At 46.0% G+C, this 14,584-nt stretch overlaps 1 long non-coding RNA gene across 2 annotated transcripts; it reads right to left on the reverse strand.

Moving 5' to 3' along the window:
* Window positions 1–1,125: 1,125 nt before the first annotated feature.
* Window positions 1,126–14,575, reverse strand: LOC309616135. 2 transcript variants are annotated; one of them, XR_014237293.1, is made up of 4 exons: window positions 14,176–14,575; window positions 8,569–8,936; window positions 1,885–2,189; window positions 1,126–1,252 (listed from the first exon to the last, which is right to left on the reverse strand). It is a non-coding gene; the product is annotated as an uncharacterized lncRNA (long non-coding RNA). The 2 variants fall into 2 exon arrangements; XR_014237294.1 differs by having other exon boundaries at window positions 1,885–2,184; window positions 14,176–14,426.
* Between the last annotated feature and the right edge of the window lie 9 nt (window positions 14,576–14,584).

Here is a 14,584-nt window from a genome sequence, read left to right on the forward strand (position 1 = left end):
AGGGAGTTTCAACTCCTAGTAGGAGGCCCCAGTTGTGTTTTTGTCTCTAATCACAGAAATGAATTCGAGCAGTGCATTTAGCCTCCTGGTTCAGGTCAACATGTTGGAATTACAGTTCTTCCTCTGAGAGCTATAGATTGTTGGTGCTATGACTCATCAACGTTTCCCCCAGCTCTAGTGGTTCATGAAATAAACTGCTTAAAACAAACAAACAAAAAACAAAAAACACCTTTTGGCAGAGGTCAGGGCTGAGCCTTGGAAAGGCTGCGCAGGAACCTTGCCTCCTGGACTGCCGGTCCTTTCTAGGGAGGTGGCCCCCTGGGTGGCCATCCTGGGCGGAGGCCAGGTGACACATACACATGGGCCAAGACGATTCCCATAGGCTCAGAGGATTCACCGCAAAGTGAAATACTCCTCTTTTCCCTCAGTTAGTGGTTCATTTCAGCTGAAGAGAAGACCTAGCATGTTCAGGTCTCAAGGTCAACAGTTCCTACCATGTCCATGCAACAGTCCTTTGAGAATTCTTTCCCCGAGGCCAACAACTAATTCCCTTTAGGAAACAGGACTGGAGTGGCTGGAAGGGGTCAGCCATCCTAACGGGGCTGTGCCCCATTCTCTGCTCTTGCTGTTCTGGTTCCAAATCCAGTGTGGACGGAGGCGAGTGCACACAGCCTTGGAGCATCCTTGTGGGAAAGGCGCTCTCTCTCTTTCTCTCTCTCATAGGATTTGAACAAGATAACAGGCCCATCCTGAATGCAGTTCGATAGATTTACAGACAAAAGGAGCATGTGTCACTTGCAAAGCAAGCCCCTCAGTACCAACAAGCTCAATCTGCTGGAAAAGGCTCAGTGTCCCCCTGGGGTGCAGCCCAGAGAGGAGGCATGTGACTGGACACAGAAGAAAACAAAGTTGGGCAGCACATGCCTTGGATGAGTTAATGAGCCCAGGACTGAAGATCGTTTATTGATGTGGTGAAATGTTAACACTATATGGCTAAGTGGAAAAAGCTGGAAACAAAAAAGAATATACAATGTAATCCCCATTTTACGTGTGTGTGTGTGTGTGTGTGTGTGTGTGTGTGAATGCATGGACACACACAAAGAACAAGATGGAAAAGAAAGGAACTAAAATGTTCACATTTTATCTTGGCAAGGAGGAATTGCTAATCACCATGGGTTTGGTTTGTCTTGGTGGTTCTTTTGTCTTCATACGTTTCTACATTTTCTGTTTTCTATTTGTGCACACATTCTTTCTGTAATAGAAAATGAACTAAATGTTACTTTAGAATAATTACAAAAGGGTGGGAAAGGGAAAAATAAAAAAGAACATGAGTATTGGAATTATTTAGAACTAATAATAATCCTCATTCTGTCCCATCTTAGCTGGTGTCCTTGGACAAATTATCCTCCCTGGCCTCTGGTGCTCTCCCTAAAGCACCTACACAGTACATGCTTAGACAGAGAAGGCAGACCTACTGTTTTTATGGTGGTTGGTTATTGTTTTCAGAGCAAGGGTGCTTAGCAGCCAGCAAAAGATGATTGTGGTGCTAGGGAGAGATTTTTGGTTTCCTCTGCTGAGACCGAGGGTCTAGAGTGGACGTGAGGCAGCCTGGTGGATGCCAGGAAATGGTGCAGCTGGGAGGTGCCCACACTCACCACCCAAACCCTCCGCAGTGCCTCCAACCCAAGCATGGGGAGTGCAGACCAGCAGAGACCTTTGGGACCCAGTCAGCAAGATTCCAGCCGCATCTGTGGCCATGACTAATGTGAGCTGACATTCAAGAGTCCGGGACACAGCCAGCAGACATTTTCTTTGTGAAATACTGTGTAGATGCTTATGAGAAGGAGGCCAAGTCAGGCTGGGAGGGGGGATAGATGGATTCACCTACAAGTTGATGAGACTCACAGCCAAGTAAAGTGGCTGGACCTCCATGGCAGAGGCACGAGGGACACAGGGGATGCCAGGATGGGGCTGAGCATGGCTCCAAGGGCTTTGGGGACATTGTGCAACATGGGAAAGATCATCCACAGTGGCCCAGCAGTTTCTGCCAAAAGGAGCAGTCCCAGGTCCATTCTGCCGTGTAAATCTGGCTCCAAAACGCTCAAGTTAATTTCAGCGAGAGCTCCCCAGAGTTCCCAAATGGGCACATAATTTCACCTTCTTAATAAATCACCGGGAGTCCTCCTGTCCTAAGAAAAACAAGAAGAGGAACAGCCAGAATCTGTCAAGAAATTAATTGAAAACAGCAATATAAGACAACATAATTCCTTTCTCAAGGGCAGCCTTGGAGGTCGGGTACTGACCCTCTGAGGCCTGCTGACCCAGGGCTCCCCCACCCAGCTGCTGGAAGGAGGTGCTCCTGCCTCCAACAAACTGTAGCTCTTCCCTCTCTAGCAAAGCTACAAACAGCACATCTTTGTGCACCTCCCAACCCAGGAGCCAGGGCCACAGACATCACGTGGCATCAAGGATGGCTCTTCTAAGAAAAGCTAGAAAAAACATGCCTCTGTGTATTACGTGCACCTGAAAAAGGCTCTTGTGTGTGTTCATTATATGTTTCATTTATGTGTTTGCATCCTTTCTTGTGTGATGATGGCCAAACCAGGATCCGAGCATTTTAGAGCTGGAAGGAAACCCTGAGATTAGACAGCACCCCCAGTGCCCAGCATTGCACCCAGGACTCAGGTGCAATGTCCTCATTTGATGGGTGAGACTATGGTCATGGTCACAGACAGTTAAACGCAGGCCTTCTGCTCCCAAGTGGCTCCATCCCATTGGTCCTTCTTCAGTTCCATTCAGCAAACCAGAGCACACAGTGAGGAGGCAAAGCTGAATAAGACAGAGCCCCTACCCTCGAGGGACTGGTGGGAAAAGCAAGGATGTACATGACTGTGATGTTCAGAAATAATACTAATAATTCAAAACCTGGAAATAAGGCCACAAGAGGACAGTAAGTCCTTCCAACATCATTTGGTCATTGTTTCGCAAGTCCACCCAAGGATTATTTAATCACCCAGGGGAAGGTATCTTTGTTTAATGGCTATTTACCATTCATTAAGGGCTCAGACTCTGTGAAGTTACATGTTAGCTTGTAGATCATGTCCAGTAAAGATATAAATAATGTCTATTCAACAGAAAGCATAACATTAAAGACTGATTTTTTTAACTGCCTTGTAAGACATTAACCAGTTATGTTTTGTTTTTTAATTGAGGTAAAATAAACATAAAATTTTACCATCTTAACCATTTTTAAGTGTACAGTTGTGTCATTGACTATATTCACATTGTGCAACCATCACCGCCATCCATCTCCAGGACTCTTTTCATCCTGCAACACTGACACTCTACACCCATTAAACAATAACTCCCCAGTCTCCCCTCCCACCAGCACCTGGCAACCAAAGTCTACTTTCTTTCTCTATGAATTTGACTATGCTACATATCTCATATGAGTGGAATCGTGCAGTACTTGTCCATGAGACTGGTTTATTTCACTTAGTATAATGTCCTTAAGTTTCATTCATATTGCAGCATGTGTCAGAGTTTTTCCTTTTTAAGGCTGAATCATATTTCACTGTACATATACACCACATTTTGCTCAACCATTCGTCTGTCCATGGACACTTGGGCTGCTTCCACCTTTTGGCTATTGTGGATAATACTCCTATAAACTTGGGTGTTCAAACATCTGTTGAGACTCTGCTTTCAGTTCTTGTGGATATATATCCAGAAGTGGAATTGATGGATCATATAACTCTACGTCTAATTTTTTGTGGAACTACCATACTGTTTTCCACAGTGGCTGTACTGTTTTACATTCCCACCAACAATGCACAAAGGTTCCAATTTCTCCGGATCCTTCCTAACGCTTGCTACTTTTTGGTTTTTTTATTCTAATAAGGTATCTCATTATGGTTTTGATTTGTACTTCCCCAGTGATTAGTGATGTTGAGCATCTTTTCATATGCATATTGGCCATTTGTATATCTTCTTTGGAGAAATGTCAATTCAAGTCCTATGCCCATTTTTAAAATCAGGTTGTTTGGGTTTTTTGTTGTTGAGTTGTAGGAGTTCTTTTATATATTCTGGATAGTAACCCCTTATCTGATACATGATTTGCAAATGTTTTCTCCCATTCCATGGGCTGTCTTTTCACTCTGTTAATAGTGTGCTTCCATGCACAAAAGTTTTTAATTTTGATATAGTCCAATTTATCTATTTTTTTTATTTTGCTTCCTGTGCTTTTAGTGTCATATCCAAGAAATCATTGCCAAATCCAATGTCATGAGGTTTTTCCCTTATGTTTTCTTCTGAGTTTGGTAGCTTTAGCTTTTCCATTTAGGTCTTTGATCTGCTTTGAGTTAACTTTAGTACATGGTATAAGGTAAGAATTCAACTTCATTCTTTTACACATGGGTGTTCCACTTTCCCAGCACCATTTGTTAAAAAAGACCGTCTTTTCCCCATTGAATGGTCATGGCATGCTTGTCAAAAATCATTTGACCATACATGTGAGGGCAACCAGTTTTGTTCTTAACCTAGATATTTTACTTGAACATTTCCTTTTAAGTGCTTATAAATACCCAGTTCCTCAAAATGCTCTTTGAACCAGCCTTGCCATCTTATTGGTTCCCTCATTCATGAACTACTAAATCTTTGACACCTGTCCATTCCATATTTTATGAGAGCCATGTTTTTAAATGTTTGAACATTATGCTTTGACAGTAACATACAAAGTGCTGTGGGTGTCAGGGTGAAGATCATTTCTAGTCGAGGGATTCAAACACCTTTTCACTTTTGAAATCAGCCTTATGATTAATGGGTAGACTTTTGGCAGATAGATATGGTGGTTTGGAGCGAACATTAAAGACCACGGAAACAGCAGGAAGAGTCTTTTTCTTCCTGTTTGCTTCCTTTCTTGTGTGTCTTAGCCAGCAAAGTTTATTGGCCAACACAGATGTGACACTTTTCATGAGAAAGCCTCAGGGAAAAAAAAGCTTCCTGCCTCTTTCATATGTCATTTCTCTTCACAACAGGTCCCTGCTACAGCTCCAGGTCAGCGCCTTCCTCTCAAGCCTCCACCTCCACCGCACCCCCTTCCCCTACCTGACAAGAGGCTAGAAAGGGCCTAGGCCTTTCCATCCATACTTTAGATTCATCTCTGATTCTGCCTTAACGAGGGAAGTGCATCTCCTGGCTGTCTCCATCCCACCACGTGGGGCATCCATGAAATATCTCCCTGACAGACTCTAAATGTTACCAGCATCAATCACGGGGATAAACCGCAAACAAGCCCGGGACAGAGCAGCCACCTCTGTCGGATCCAAAGTGGTATTAATTAGAAACCTTAACTTCTGGCCACAGAGGATGAGAACTGCCGCCCTCAAGTGACCTTTGCCTTGGCAGCGTGTCCCCAGCCACGGCTGGCGGCAAAGCCCCTCCCTTTGGGGGATCTTTACTCTGCAGGGTGCTTCTGCCCCGCTTGAATTAACGCTGAGACTTGTGTTCCCTGAGGATCTCAGGTGTGCACATTCCTCCTTGGGTTTTTGAGATCACATTGTTGTGGTCCCCAGGCCTTTCCCACCTGAGCTTCCTAGCCCATGGCCGTGGCATCTCCTCAGGCTCTCGGCGGCCACAGCAGCCTGTACGGTGGCTTGACACTGGATGTCCCAGCTTCTGGCTTGCTGAGAGGCTGTCGCTGACCTCCCCCTCCTCCATGGGAACCCATGCACAGCGGTAGCCCAGAGGAGCCTCAGCAGAGCCTGTGCCTTGCGTGCTGCTGAGACCCATGGCCTTGGGCTTGCCCACTCCTCTACCCCTCCCGGAGCCTCAGCTGTCCAGACACCCTGACCGGGGCCTCCAGGCATCCCAACCCCTCAGCCTTGGCTCAGCCTCTACCACTGGTAAAGACACCTCTCTGCTGGGGTCAGCAGGGCTCCCTAAGGGGCTGACCAAGGAAGGAGTGAGTGGAGTGAAGACTCAGTGATCTCGAAGCAGGGCTGCTGGGCTACTTTCCTGGCTGGGCAACCAGTGTGTTCTGTGGGTGGTTGAGGGCAGGCTCAGGGTGAGCCAGCCTCCACCTGATTTTACCCTTCACTAGCTCAGCAACCTTGGGCAACTCACTCAACCTCTCCGAGCCTCAGTTTCCACATCCATAAAATGGTGCTCATAATAACACCTCAGAAAGCTGCTCGATAGTAAATATAAAACACTTAGTGCAGCACCTGGCAATAATCAATCCTCAACAAATGTTAACTACTTCTTGGGGGTCAGGGGTGGGTTTTGCGCCACTTGTGCGGTTGTGTGTACACAAAGAACACGAAGTCCTAGGGGAAGGACAAGTGGAACAAAGGCCAGAGATCGTGCCACTCATTTCTCCAGGCCTTCTCTTTGCTGACCAATGTTTCTACCAACTCATAGAGAAGGCTGTCCTACTTTCATATTTGCTTGTCCAGAGAGTGATAAACTGTTATCTCCTTAAAGTAATCCAGCCTGCTTTCAGATGGGCCCTTCTCCACCTTGACAGATGGGATTACATTCATCTCCCTTCCCCTTTGGCAACTGGAAAGATCAATGAGACATTAGTCTCCCTGACTGACATTCTCCTGGGGGAAATGCTGACGGCCCAGAATTAATGTGGCAATTGATCTACTCCTGGTGTCTAAAGGCACAAGACAAGTCCTCCCACTGCTGGGAGGGGAGATGGGGAGACGGCAGCCTCTGGCCACTTTCTGGGTCTGACTCACAGGCCTGTGTTGTCTAGACTGGTTGAGGAGACAGTTGCAGAGAGACTGATTCACCTGGGATCTACATCCTGGAGACTGGCCGGCCCTAGCCCTGGAGTCACAAAGCCATGGACACTCTCAAGTTCTACGACCTTGACAAGCTATAGACCTCTCCAGACCTCAGTTACTTCATCCACAAAATGAGGATGGAGATCCCTGATGGGATGACTGTGGAATTAACAAGAGATAATGTGTGTGAAGAGATGTGCTTTGTAAATGTTAATTTTTTATCTTTAAGTACAAGAGTAAATGCAATGTTCTTGAGTGAGAAACCAACCAAGTTTACAGATATTAAAACTGAGGCCTAGAGAGATGAAATCTATTTTCAGTCAGGTAAGTTAGGAAGACTGTCCACTGCCTTCACTGCTTTTGACACTGTGATTGCGGCCCTGCCCCACACTTTCTACTGGTTCCTTGGGAGCTAGAATAATGGACAGATGAAGGGTTGGAGAGGGTCACTTTCCTGAGATTTTCAAAGGGATTCCCCGCTTAACAGAACATTTGCTGGACACTTTCTGTGTGCTAGATGCTTTCCTAGGGACCGTGGAGGGCAAAGACAACACACTCAAGTTCTGATAAGCCCTCGACCTTGAGGGTTTGGTGTTTCTCTTTTCATCCTTCTCTCTCTCGCTCACTCGTTTGTGCGTCTTCTCCCTCCCAGAAGCAGCTCTGCCTGCCCCACTGAGTCCTTTCCTTACAATGTGGCCCCAGACTCGGGGCTGGGCCAGACACTCAGGTTGTTGTTGGTAATGATCATTGGTTTGAACAGTTTCTCTTACCCAAAATAAAACTTGGGTTTTGTTTTGGTTTTTTTCCATGATCTCTAGCTTATTTACTGTATAGAACATAAACTCCTTGAGTGAGGAAGCTCTGCCTGATTTATTACTACTACCCACATGGAATTTGGCAAACTAGGAGTGAGAAATCGATTTTAAAAAATGAAACTACAGATCTACAGTGAGGACACAGCACGAAGCTGGCGGACATACATACTCTGAGATGCATTTTATGGCCCTTATCTCTAGAAGCACAAAGCAAAATGACCAACCTCTCGAATTCCATATTCTTATACTCAAGCAGAAGAAAGGGCAGATAGCTCTCCCCTCCCCTTGCCAGGGCGTGGAACTCTGCCCGGTAAAGTTGCTCTCTGAGGTGTGGAAGGAGCTGTGGGCGCCTCGCCTAAGAGCTCTCCCTCACGCCAAGAAGGAAGCCCCCTCCCTGTAGGAGACACTTGGAATGCTCTCTTGCTGCCCGGCCCCAGGTGAATGCCTTTGCTTTGCTCAGGCACTTGCAGAACAGATATAGAAAGCAGACGTTTCTTCTTCAGCCTCCCTTGCAACTAAAGCCAGGAACGTGATCCAGGCTGCATCGCTTAAACTTACCCACACAAGACTTCAGTTCAGAGGCTCTGGGAAAATTCCACTTTGCTGGCAAGGGCAGCAGCAGAGGGGTCTGGCTTCGGGGGCGTAGCAGGTATAGGGTTAGGTTCCTGCCACAGTAATGGCCTTGGTGCCGCAAGCTGTTGTGGGCTGCCACAAGACCAGTGGCAGTGGTGCCATGGTGGGCTTGGAGCTTTGTCACTGGAAGCTTAGACTGAGCTCTCCAGCCCTCCCAACAACTGGGTAACCGTGAGCTACCCAGTGTCATTTTAAAATTTCCTTTCCTACTCTATAAGCCAAAGACAGCTTCTGTTGCTTGCAAGTAAGAGCCCTGAATGACAGTCTAGTTCAGCTTTGCCTCAGCTATCATTTCTTGAGGTCGTGGCAACAATAGCAGGTCTCACCTGTTCGCTGTCTGCGGTGGCCCCAGAGACTGTGTGAGGGGCTTCACGTGCGTCGTCTCATGGAGTTCCCACACCACCGCTATGAGGTGGATACTATTCTTATCTTCAGGGAGAATTGAAAAAAATCTGAGACATCAAGGCATTAGAGGACTTGTCCAAGGTCTTACAAGAGGGTAATTCAGTGTTGTAACGACAGGTAAGCTCCCGAAGTTAAATTCAGATTCCAAGAGAGACGGTGGCAGCCAACAAAAAAGCTTCTCGCTCTGCTCTTCATGGCAGGATGTGCAGAACTAGGTGGGTCCTCTTGTCTTCACGACATTCTCTACTCTGAAGTAAGGACCAGTAACACTTCACTAAGTTCGTAGATGCTGAAATAAAGACACAAAGATATTTCACTGCCCAAGAAGGATTTTTCCGGGACAGTGGCAGAGATGATTGACAAGGGAACACATTGTTACCCCACAAGCATGTTTTCTGAAACTCCCCAGGGGCTAAGGGAGTCCATGCTGGGTAGACAGTGAGGGGTAGCCAAAGAAGCTGAAAGTCTGCATTTAACTAAAAGCATCAGTGTGCAGGTCGGCACTGCAAATACATTTTAATACAGGTAATTTCTTTCCCATTCATTTTCAAGCACTTATTTCATTTACGCAATCCCAAGGCCAATAAATCTTGGCATTAAGGCTGATTTGATGTGTGATGCAGACAGTCTAATTAAGGATAGCGTATTTTATCAGTTCCTCTAAATTTCCTTTTCTCTAGTCTACAATTTTTTACACTAGGCTGATCTTTTTTTTATTCATAAGGGTTTCATTCCCATTTGTCATGGCTGCATTAACTGGGCATCTAATGAAGACTTGGATATGGAAGTCTGCATCTCATCTATCCTCAGTAGCAAAATTAATAAAGCAGCAGGAAAATAGCTTCCTGAACTGAAATGTCCTTGGCCCACCCTGAGTCATCTAAAATATATTTTGTGTCTTCCAAAATTGGGGCTTAGCTATAAACTTTAGGAGACAGTGCTCAATTTCAACTTCCATCCACTGATAGCCTGTACCCTACTCCACTGCCCAACCCATTGCTTGGAGAGGCTTAGACCAGAGTGGCCAGAAGCCTATTTTCCCACTATTCCCTCTGCACACATTTATTGAGCACCTTTTATAGGCCAGGTTCAGGGAGATATAAAACAGGCTCTAGAAGGCCACAGTCAAATGGGTCATGCCACCACTGTTGGCCAATGCAAGAAAAACATCTTAGTTAGCCAAGTATCAAGGCTGGGAGCAAGCTGGAATGATTATCTGCTCTATCCTTTTGCCTCTGAGAGGGTGAGCCTCCCAACCAGTTTCTCTATAATTAAGGGCTGCCAAACGCCTGTGATCACAGACATTGACTTGTAGACTTTATGGATATATGAGTATATTGGTTTCCCAGGGCTGTCATAACACAGTACCACAAACTGAATGGCTTAAACAACAGAAAGTTATTGCCTCACAGTTCTGGAGTCTAGATGTTCAAAATCAAGGTGTCCTTCTGAGGGCTGTGAGGGAGGGATCTGCTCCAGGCCTCTCTCTTTGGCTTGGAGATGGCTGTCTTCTCCCTCTGTCTTTTCACATTGTCTTCCCTCTATGAATGTCTGTGTCCAGATTTCTTTGTATAAGGACACCAGTCATATCGAATTAGGGCCCACCCTAATGACCTCATTTTAACTTGATTACCTCTGTAAAGACCCTATTTCCAAATAAGGTGACATTCTGAAGTACTGGGGGCTAGGACTTCAACATATGAATTTTGGGGAGACACAATTCAACACGAGTGTCTCTAAAATTGGTTTAACTAAAGCTCTAAGACAACCTGTAGCAACACAATATAGTTAGAACACTGCATGGAGGGTTAAGAATTCCATGTTCAAGTTCTAAATTAGCCATTTCCCCTCTCTGAGCCTCAGATTTCTTCTCTAGAGAATAAGAGAGCTGGACTGGGCCTCCAAAACCCTCTCACGTCGCCAGGACTGTGTTGCTGATGAAGTAAGAGACGTTGAGGCAGCACAGGGGGCAGGTTAATGGTGAGGCTCCACCACTCACAAGCAGGCTGATCCTGAGCAAGGACTGATCTTCTGAGCCTCAGGGAGTTTCTTTAACTCTTAAGTGAGGACAGTGACAACAGCTACTTCAAAAAGGTTCTCAGGACTAATAAGGCCTGTGAAATGCCTGGCATGTAGCTGTCACTCCATGTGTACAAACTGCTAAGGGCATTACTGCTCTTATTACTATCAGGAGTTAGGCTTTGGATCTAGGACTCAGCTCTCAGGCAGTGTCCACGATTGGAAGACAGGGGTCTGCACCCCAGTGTCCTATCCAGTAGCTCATGTGGAGTGAGAGGCTTTAGCTGGCAGGACTCCTGTGAACTTTGTGACATGCCTTTCCCCATCCCCACTTCCAAATCCCATCCCATTCCATTTAGCTTTTCACATTCATGTCATTAGGGTTAGGGCTAGGATTTCAGGTGATTTTTTTTTCTCACTGTTTTATTAATTTTACACACCCTAGAAAAGTATAATAAAACATATTTCATCATCTTATTTAAATGCAGCCCTGCGACCTCACACCCACATGAACACTAGATTGCTTGAGGTCTGTAGTGGTCATTCGGCTCTTATCTTCTTTGAACTGTTAGTTAATCTGCTCATGTGTGTCCTTGCCTAGACTGTAAGCAACTTGAGGAGACAAATGGGTCTTCTTACTGAGATTTAGCAAACCTTACTGATTGACTCCCACAATGCACTGGCCCTCTTACATGAGAAATCTCATATCATCCTCCCCACAACCTGATGAGGCAGGTAATGGTGTTACCATGTCACAGATGAGCCCCTGAGGCTTGGGGTAGGCAGTGGTTAAGCCAGGATCCAATTCTACATCGCCTGACTCCGAGGCCACAAAGCTAGCCTAGTGCTGTCCTCAGCAAGCTGTACCAGCTCAGGAGGCTCATGGGTCCCTGTAACTCACTTAGGATCCTCCAGCCTGAGCAGAGTTTTCCATGGCCTTGGTGCCCCCTGGTGGCATGTGAGGGCTCATTCCCAGCCCAGCATCAGGCTCATTCCACTGCAGGCCTGCGACCCTAAGCACTTGAAAGAGTGACCAAGGGGGCTGGCCCTGGCGCAGCAGGGCCCTCTGCACCCAGGGAAGTGCTAGAGCCTCTACTAGAGTGTCACTTTTTAAATGGACCGCCCCCGCCCCGAGGCTTCTGCTCCTGATAGGTCAAAGAAGAGCGCTTAGGGTCTCAGGCCAACAGCCGTGAGATGACCTACAAGGTCTGGTTCACACCACCCAGCTTCTCATCTCTCCCTTCCCAGTGAGGACATGTGGGCATGGGCACTCTCTGTAGCACCCTCCTGGGATTTCCATTTTCCAAGAGCTTGTTTATGGAGGGGGGGAGGGAGAAGAGGATAAAGGTGGTTAAAGTTGAGGACTTAAAGCTTCTTTACATAACACAGAGTCTTTTTCTCAAAAAACCCATCAAGATTCTTCAGTAAATATTACTGGAGTCCTATTGTGCTCCGCAGCGCTCAGGATTCAGAAATGGAGAAAACACCCTTTCTGTCTTGAAAAGTAAACATATAAAAAATTACAATGCAATGAGGCAAGTACTCTGATATGGGTGTCCTGGGACTTCTCCTGTCACACCCAAAATGGTTATCAGTACTCAAAACTGAGAATAGAGAATCATCAAATACCCCACAAGCTGAAGTAGAAAACAATTAGGGGTCAGACACCTTGTCCAACTAACCATCACTCCAGCCCGCAGCACTTCCCCAGCTTATATAAGCCACCGCTCCTTCTGCAGGGACAAAACAGCAAGAGGACACAGAAAGAGGGAGTGGTGTGGAATAGCCTGCCTTCCCACCTCCAGAGCAACAAGGATGTTTGAGCCAGCGGTCATCCTCTTCCTATGTGCTCATTTTCCCTTCGGAGGCCTTCCTTAGCAGTGCAAAAAGTGATCACCAGCTTTTCCGGGAATCCTATAATCACTGATCTGGCTTTGAGATAATCAGAGATATCCTAGAGCTGCATTAACCAATGGTAGCCACCCATCACACACATAGCTATTGAGCACTTGAAATGTGGCTAGTCTGAATTGAAACACGCTGTCAGTGTAAAATATACACCGGATTTTGAAGACTTAGTCCGGGGGGCGGGTGGGGCAGGGGAATGCAAAACATCTCTGTATTTTTAAAATTGATTACATGTTGAAATGATAATATTTTGGACATAGTATTTGGACAAATAAAATATATTATTAAAATTAATTTCACCTGTTTTACTTTTTTTAGCGTGGCTACCAGGCCATTTAAAATTACAGCTGTGGCTCACATTCCCTTGCTATTGGACGTCGCTGCCCTGAGGGTTAGAAAGCCAGAGCTGAGATGCCCCAGTCCAGCAAAGCTTACACCACACTGGGACCACAAGGGGGCGGCACTGTGGTGCCGAGCTGCCTGGGGCAGGACTTCAGCAGCAAGCAGACCGGCTCCTCACATTTTCTGATGCTATCTTTTAAGGGTAGTTTTAAACAGCTTTTTCTAAAATTTAAATGGCCCATATTATGTGACCCCGAGGTTAATATAAATCATTTCTCTAGGGAAGGAGTCGAAAACTCCTGAATTACAACATTCAAGACTGGAATTTTAAGGCAGCTGCAAGTTTCTCACCATCACAGCTGGGGAATGAAGAGGGACTCTGAATTCAAGTCGAGAGAAGCCTTGAAGCTGGGCCCCCGAACAGAAGGTGGGCTGTGAGTAAAAGCTGGAAGTGAGAGGGTTGGAGAAAAGGTAGATCCAGGAGTGATGTTAGGAGGACTTAAGCACAGGGAGTGGGTATTGGCTTATGGGGGATGGGTGACCTCTGGACATACTCCCATTTTCATCAAAACGCTACCAATCTGAGACTAAATTGTTACCACCTTTCTGCGGGGCAATTTGTAAGTGTATTTTAAAAGCCTTAAAAATGTCAATATCCTTTGATCCAATAATTCCATTCTAGTAACTTATAAGGAAAATTTTAAACTGCACAAATATTTGGCTATAAGGATATTCATCCAGCATTTGTAATAGCCAAAGAACCCAAAATAACAATAAAACTATAAGCAACCTAACTGCACATTGATATGGGTTGGTTAAATCAATTAAGTAACAGTTATAATATGGACTATTTTGTAAGTGTTACAGAGGTTGCGTAAATGAATACTTACTGACAAGAAAAGACATTTATGCTAAATTCTGTGAAAGGGTCAGCTACAGAATTTTATGTCCAGTATGTGTGTCAATTTTGCTTAAAAAAGAAACAACAACAACAACATTAAAAGCATACATCTGCAAAGACAACTGGCTGAAAGAATATCCTCCAAGGGATTAACAGTCATCTCTGGACAGAGGCTATGGGTGGGCTTTCTTTCCTTATTTTTAAAACTGCTTTTGTAATTAACTTTTTTTAAGATTATTTTTAAGTAGTCCTAACTAGTCTTTATCACAAGTGACACGTTCTTTCCCAAACTTTCCCGAGCCCTCGCCAAAGGGGAAGAACCAACGTTTTCGTTAAAATCCCGACACTTTCCCCATACCTATTAGCATTGTTCCATCTCGTCCTCTAGTCCCTGTGTCCAGTCTTTTCCCCGACAAGCCTGGGGACCCTTCACCGGGGTCCTGTGTCTCTCTTGTCTCTCTCTGCCCCACCGCCTGGATGAGACCCCGTCGGACCGGCCGGGTTATTGTAAAACTTCAACAGGGTCTGGCCCGACTTCTTGGAGTCGGTGGAATTGGAATCCAAAGGTCTGTATGGAGGAGACAAAGGGACAGGCCAGGAGGCCGGCTCCGAGGGACGACTGCAGACCTCCCTCCCGCGGCGGCATTCCGCGCCATCCCCTCGCCCGCTGACGCACAGGCAGCAGAACCTCCGCCCGGCTCGCGGCGGCGGGCGCGTAAAGATGTCATCCTGGACACAACGCGAAGGCTGCGCCGCGAAGTTTGTCC

Source organism: Balaenoptera borealis (genome assembly GCF_965194805.1).
Source record: "Balaenoptera borealis genome assembly, chromosome: 1".
Lineage (NCBI taxonomy): Eukaryota > Metazoa > Chordata > Mammalia > Artiodactyla > Balaenopteridae > Balaenoptera > Balaenoptera borealis.